The sequence below is a fragment of the Quercus robur genome, chromosome 12 (assembly GCF_932294415.1).
Source record: "Quercus robur chromosome 12, dhQueRobu3.1, whole genome shotgun sequence".
NCBI lineage: Eukaryota > Viridiplantae > Streptophyta > Magnoliopsida > Fagales > Fagaceae > Quercus > Quercus robur.
Genome location: NC_065545.1, coordinates 16,782,509 through 16,790,537, shown reverse-complemented (window position 1 = coordinate 16,790,537; position 8,029 = coordinate 16,782,509). Strand labels below are relative to the sequence as shown.

The following is an 8,029-nucleotide window of genomic DNA, read 5'->3' as shown; positions in this document are numbered from 1 at the left end:
TAGCACAAACAAATTATCAACTAAGTTAAATGCAACGGAAAATAAATTTGACACAGGTGATTTGTTTATGAATGGGAAAAACCATCGAGGCAAAATGTCACACCCCAAACCCAATACCCGGATTTTGACCATGACTGGCATGCTAATATCAAGCTTAAACCTGATATTAACAAGAACCAACTTAACTTTTAAAAAACTTTTACAAAAGCTTCCCTCTTTCTTTTCATTCTAGTTTCTTTACTTAAATGATATAACTTTTCACTTAACATTTAGAGCATCTACACTATACTCAAAGAATAACATAATCCATCAGTTACTCAAATTCTAAATTTCACATAATACATCTCTTAATGCTTTAAGATACACAACTTTCATTAGATCCTTAAATACACAATACTACAAAGCTAAACATAAAATTGCTAATTTGGGATCTATACATTAACACTAAAACTAGCTCCTTCCAAAACTCAATAAGGGTAAGATACATAAGAATTTAATAAGAATGCATGTAAATCAAATCATTTCATTTTATAAATATTCAGATAGGAGAACATCTTTTCATGCATAGTATTTTGTACAATTTATAATAATAACTTATACACTCTTCGTAGGAAAATAATTGTTCTCCTTTTTCTCATCAGAATAATATTACCAAAACCTTTCGGATTGAATTTCCTTCATTTCCTACAAAGTCACTATATATATATATATATATATATATATTCTCATTACAAAAAAATTGTTTTAACTTAAATTAGATAATTGGTAACTTTGTCTTAAACTAGAAGCATCTTAAAGAATAATAAAACTTTCCTTCATAAATTTCTTCTCATAAAATATTTTAACTTTCATAATCATAAAACTTAACGTTTCATAAAGAACAGATATCTGATAACTTTTAACATAAACTTGTACTTTCATCAGAAGCTTTATCTTTATAGAACACTAAAACCTTTTCATCAGATTTTTTATTTTTAAAGCACAACAGAACTTCAGAAAATTTTATCTTTATAGAACAGCTTTCTTTTCATCAGAAACTTCTTCTTTCCATGAGAGCTTTTAACTTTTCACAATGCATTTAAACAAAATCATTCTCTCATGATCAATAACATAATATAGGTGTTCATAACATATTGGTTAGTCCATATCTTATAAGTCTGTACAGAGAATGCCTCATCATATTTAGGTGCCCTCGTGTGTATGATATTGTCCTCTTTGGGAAGCCTGATGACACATCCCCTCAAGGTTTTGTTCCTCCTCGCTATCCGTACACATTGGGAAGAAAGTCTTGTTTAGATTAGAGTTATGGGTAGCCTCATTTCCTCTACTTTAAATGGCCTAGAGTTACGGGCAGCCCCATTTCTTTTACTTTAAATGGCCAAACAGATAACATTTTCCATGGAAAGCCAGTAATTAACCCCTACTGACCGAGTTCAGATCACCAGAGGACATAACCCGAAAACATTTCATACTTATACATCATACTGAAATTCATGGTTTGCATATCATTTCACAATAATAGCATTTCCATTATTTTCTTTAAACATCATGTTCGTGGAAATTAGTAATAGCATCAATATGCTTAAATCATATACATAAGGTTTCGAAAGCTCACGAACATATCTTTGTCTGAAACATGCTTATATGTCATATCTCTAATAAAAAACATTTTAATGCATAATACACTTTAAAATAACTTCATGACTTACCAAATGCTCATATAACTTATCCTTTACCTAAAGGCAAAGGAACAGAAAGCCTACAATTGAAGGAACTTAGACCTGGGGGCTGGTAACACCTAAACCAAATATCAAAGCTTATTACTTACTATCATTATTCTTTATCATAAACTTACACATTCTTCTCAAAGCTTATCTCTTAGAATCAAGGAAATCCTAATCTTACCTCAACGAGGTTCCCACAAACATATTATGCACATATCAACAAATGATGTACCAAACTAAAGAAAAACCATCATTCTCTTATTTATATCATATTTCTAGAAGATCCAACTTTATTTCAAGATGTGCTTTAAGATTAGGGAAATAATGCACACATAAACATAAAATCCTTTAAACATGGTCATATAACCATATACACTCATATGGCCACATACAACGCATTGAACAAGACAGCTTCATAAAAATAATAGGCGGATGGTTTAGAACCCCTCGTTTGAGTACTAAACCTTGAACCAAGTTATACAAAATTAATCTATGATCTAGACATACCAAAAGATAAGCATATTAAATTATAGCTCAAAACATTCACCCTAACTTTAGAATTAAATCCTCAAAGTCAGAGTTACCATTTACTGTTTACTGCTTATTTCAGCAGCATATACCTCATTTGTAAAATACAAATGAGCTATCTAAACACATCCAATCTCCATGAAATTTTACAGAGAAACTCCTTTAAATACCTCGTAAATACCATATCAATTTCGGAGTCAAATCATGAAACCATGATTTACTAAAAATCATGCAAGACAACGAGCTCAAATCTGTCCTGACAGAATTTCATACAATTTAGAAATTAAACCACTATTCTTATATTAATCCAAATGCTATTAAATTTGTCTTAGATTTTATAGGAAATATCCCTAGCATCCAAATTCACTGTATACAATTTAATACATAATTTATCATGCGTAAACACAGAATCTGTCACAGTGACAGCTTTGCAACATTTTCTTGTAAATTCACAAACAATTATCAAACGATGGTATTTTCATATGAAATTTAATATACACATACTAAACATATTATATAATAATCTCCAACAAACGTTTTACCTGTAGCTGTCCTAGAAAAATACATGATCTATAATGACTAAACAAGTTAACCAGTGAGTGCAACTCTTAACAAGTTCATGAACTAACTCTCAACAAGCTTTAATTACTGAATTAACTACACATTCAACACCTCAATTAGCAATTCTATAAATTTTATCTAGCTATTTCACTCATTTTAACACTTACCCATAACAACAGATTTTATCTTTCTCTATCATCTAGGAGCACATGCAAACATAAACAATAACTCTTTTCATATTCAACCCATCAACAGTCTCTAAAATCCAACACACCCATATACAAATTTATATAACCATCACTTAAGTTTAAAATGAATAATAGATTAAAAGGATTAGATTTTCCCCTTACCCTAGACACAGGTTCTTGGAGTGATTGAGCTAGAATCACTCTAGCTTTAAATTGGGAACAAAAGCTTGAGAAGAAATGAAAGAAACCTTTTTCCTTACTGCCCATAGGTGTGAGAGGGAGAGAAGAGTTGAGAGTTTTTCTTTCTTTTGATGTTGGACCGTGGGTATGAAAGAGGGAGAGAGTTCTTGATTGTTCTAGTTGCTTTGAAAGAGTCAAAGAAGAGATAAGATGGAGACTTATCTTTCTTTTGGTGTGTGAACCTGTGGACTGAAGAGAGCTTCTAGCTCTTTCCTTAAGAGAAAAGAGAGCAAAGTGAGGCGAGAATTTCAGATTTGTGTGGACCTGTGGGAATAGAGAGACTTCTTGGATGTTCAAGTTACTTTGACAAAGTCAAAGAAGAATGAGGTGGAGTTTGTTTATTGCATGGCCAGCCAAGTGTTGGTCTTTGGGTTTGTCAACATGCATGGTACTTTGACATTATGTGTGTTGAATTTCCATTGGTTGCATGTGTGGGTGGAATTCTACTATAACATCTCATGCATCATACTTAATTAACACCAACTATGTATCTAATAACTTAAACCACTTAATATAATTTTGTACATACTTAGTATATATACATAATACAATTAGCCATCCAAGTATTTATAATCTTTACAATTCTTATCCAAAAGCATTATAAAATAATATATTTATTAAATACTCTTCTATTAATTATAAAAAGAAAGTAGCTTAAAATAATAATAATACTTAACCACTCAAACACAAAGTTTAACTATAAAGTTGGGTCGGGGTGTTACACAAAACCCTACCGGATGAATTTAAGGTCACCACTCCTGAGAATCTACTATTATCAAAAAAAGCGATTACAAGTAAAGGAATCTCAGTACCTTATACCAACCTATAGTTGAACCCTTACCCCAATACCCAATTGGACTTGTTTTGTAATGACAATTTCTCATTTTCAATGCATGGTTCCTAGTACGTGACTAACCAATCAATGCACAGATCCAAGTACGTGACTAACACACCAGCTTGAGAATGATGTTGGCTGCAAAGTTCTTCAGTTCATCCACACGATGAAGATCACAAAGCTCCTTGGTTACAAAACCTTATGGCGTAAGTTAGTTTTTAGACCCCTTAAAACACAATTGATTTAACCTAGGTAATTAGCCAAGTTGTTACTTAGTCCAATTTAACAAATCTAGGTTATCACAATCACAAAGATCATAACATGCAAAGCAGCGGAAAATAAATAAGACAATGATATGATCACCCAAGAAACCAAACCAGTAAAAACCTAGGGAGGATTTAACCTAGCTATCCTCAAGGTAAAAAACAAATCCACTAGAAAGAATCGAAGTTCATAGAATAAGACTTACAAGCCCCCACGCTCGACTTCTTATTGCTACCAACCAGTAGAACTTATTGACACGACCACGTGCAAGTTCCGAATCCACGGACTCCTTCTTTCTTTGGCCTTTGCAAAACACAAACACCCCCGTTTGTGACTTTGAGATCCCACTCAAAGGTTTAGCAACACAAACTCTCCTGTTTGTGACTCCAAGACCACCCTTGATGGTTTAGATCATCAACACCTTTGATGACAAGAGAAGGCAGCAACTTCTACAATACCGGATCTTGAGATTCTTCAAGGAATAGCACCGGTAGAAGACATAAGAGAGCTTTTTAGGAACAAAACCCTAAATACAAAAGAGGCACACTCTTTTCTCTCTGAAAAGTCACATAAAAACGTGCTTAGGGTTTCCTTTATATACTGGGAGAAGTAGATTAGAAACCCTAATCCTTAATGGGCTTGAACTGCTGTTTGGGTTTAATTAAAATTCTGCAGATACAACTTTCGATCGATCGAGCTTGTCTTTCGATCGATTGAACCAGACAGATTATGAAATCTTCTTCCTGCAGCTTGTATGTTCTTGAATCTTGACTTGAATCACCTTGAGCATTGTCTAATAAAACCTATAGACTCTAAGATCTATATCTAGACAAGTTTGTGTTCACGATTTGCCAATTGTTCTAAACATTTAGAACCTAACAGCGTACAAACGCAGCAACTTCTTTAAGAGAAAGATGAACTTGGACAATTGTCTCCGGTCACAATATGCTTGCATAAAACCTTTGCATCAAGTTTCATCAACTTGCAACCAGTGTGACGGCCCCTAAATTCATCCTTATATATGTTTAAGGTTGTGAGAAAAGAAAGCCTAAACACATACACATGGATATGCGTGAAATCAAATATGAAAAAGTAATTTTCGTAATTCTCGATAGATACAACTGTTGAGCTTCATATTTTAAATCTTGATAGATACATTTGTCGAGGTATCTGTCGAGCTTTAAAATATAGCACTTCTTCACTTGATTCTTGAACAAATTTGCATGACTTCAATACTAACATGAGCCACATATGTCCTAACAATTGAGATTGAACTCGTCTTGTGTTCAAAATAAATTAAATATACCAATTTTTATCTTTTATTGCATGACTCAGTTTGGTTTCTTCACAATCCTACCATTGTGAGACTTGTCATGGCATGGGGTAGAAGTAGAATAAATATCCATAGACAAGTTCTGACAATATATTTTTACATATGTTGAGTAGACAAGTTTTTACAGGTTTAAATCTAAGCCCACCATTGGCATTGATTTTTTCTAACACTAACAATTTGCCATATTATCTATCAAATTTGCTGTCAATTTTTTTAATTTTTTGTTTGTAGACTTTCTCTTATTTTTTGACCAACAAATTTTTGTTGTAGTGCCATTGACAGACTTTTCTAAACAATAATGTAATGAAATTGGAACTTAAACACTTCCATGTAAGATTTCAAGAAAACTTTATGTGGCCCACATTTAAGTGATAAATGAAAATTCATGTCTTAAAGATTTTATTTGTGAAAAGACATTATGGTGAATAACAATTTCTAAGTAACTCTCATTTGGTATAACTCCTTTGGTTAATAAACACCTTAAAGTTACTAGTTTTAAACTCCTTGATGGAAGAAGGGTTATGAAACAAATCTTAATTTAAAAGGGTCCCTAGTTTAGCCTCTATATATAGCCTGTCTCCATCAAAAGGAAATATGTAAAGTAAAGGTCATAGACACCTTTTATAAACACTATTATCATATAGTGAGTCTTCTTTTTCTCTAAACACTTAAACAACTATGGCTGAAGGTATGTTTATGTTGTTTTGTTTCTGCTGCACTCTGAATTTTGTCTTACATTAAGATGCTATGGCTATTCTCAAGTCATTTTGATATTCACCCCTCCAAATGACATCATAAAGATAAACTAAACGTCATATTTGTCAATTAAAATAAACCATAAAATGATATTTAAAGACAAGTGTAAGAAACTGTAAATACACTAAAAATATCATAAATTTCAACTATGTAATGATTAAATTTCCATATATAGTCACATCAAGTTAATTTTTGATAGGCCAAAAACGAATTGACCCCTTGTAATAAATTAACCAATTAATTTAGCCAAGTGAATTAATTAAGTTAATTAACATGCAAACGCGTGGTAGCACAAACAAATCACCAATAAACTAAGTATGCAGTCGAAAATAAATAACACGGTGATTTGTTTACGAATAGGGAAAACCTAACGGCAAAAACCCCATCGGGTGATTTTTAGGTCACCACTCCCGAAATTCCACTATTATCGCAACAAGCGGTTACAAGTAAAGGAAACCCAGTACCTTATACCAACCTACAGTTGAACCCTTACCCCAATACCCAATTGGACTTGTTCTGTAGTAACAATTTCTCCTTTCGATGCATGGCTCCCAAGTACGTGACTAACCAATTGCGTGGATCCCAGTACGCGACTTCAATCACCAACTAGAGAAGGTTGTTGGTTGCAAAGTTCTTCAGTTCGTCCCAACGATGAAGATCAAGCAGATGCTTGGTCACAAAACCCTACGGTGCACATATACAGCAACTTCTTCAAGAAAGATGAACTAAGAGCAAATTCTGTCTTCGGTCACAATTTGCTTAAACAAACTGTGCTTAACACTTGTGCAACTTGTGAACTCTTTGACGGCCCTTAGAATAATCCTTTTATATGTCTAGGGTTAGGAGAAAAGAAGGTCCAAAGACACATTCACGGATTCGAAGAAAACATATCAAAATTTCTGTTTCTTTCTTAAACCTCGACAGATAGGAGGTGTCGAGCAGCTGTCGAGCACACGGGTTAAAACAGCTTTCTTAAGCTCAATAGATGTAGCTGTCGAGCTTTAATGAATTTGCACTATTTAGCTTGTTTCTTGGATAGAATTGAATGACTTCAGTACTTGATCTTAAAACCTTGTTTCTTGAAGTATTAAAAACACCTAGATCTACCCAATTACAAGTAAAGTGTGTTTTATCAAAGGATTAGCCAATTACATAAAATAGTGACATATGTTCCTAACAAGTGAACCACATATGTCCTAACAATTTTTATAATACTTCATTAAGAATAAAGACATCTAAATTGTAATTAATTCGTGAAAAGCAATAACTTGGCCCCCATAGGGAGGTTATTATTTTTATGATTTAATTGGAATAAGATGGTGAATTAGGCATTAAGAATATAATTTTCCTAGGCCCAAAGGTATGGAAAATTTTATTCTTATTGTTTATATTTACTAGTCTTATTAATAAAGTATTTTAGTAAATTCATGTGTGATGCACCTCTACCCATAGGAAGGTTAGAGTTTACTACTAAATTGACATTGGTTGATTAAGAATTAAGGTCTATATTTCATAGCATTAAAGTTTATTTTTTTTCTTGGTTATTGCAGCAATTCCTACTACTATAACTAATTCTTCATGTGTTCCAATGCTAATTGGT

At 32.8% G+C, this 8,029-nt stretch overlaps 1 long non-coding RNA gene across 1 annotated transcript; it reads right to left on the bottom strand.

Moving 5' to 3' along the window:
- Positions 1–291: 291 nt before the first annotated feature.
- On the bottom strand, positions 292–3,404 carry LOC126710298 (uncharacterized). The gene is made up of 2 exons (XR_007649627.1): positions 3,164–3,404; positions 292–1,798 (listed from the first exon to the last, which is right to left on the bottom strand). It is a non-coding gene; the product is annotated as an uncharacterized LOC126710298 (long non-coding RNA).
- Between the last annotated feature and the right edge of the window lie 4,625 nt (positions 3,405–8,029).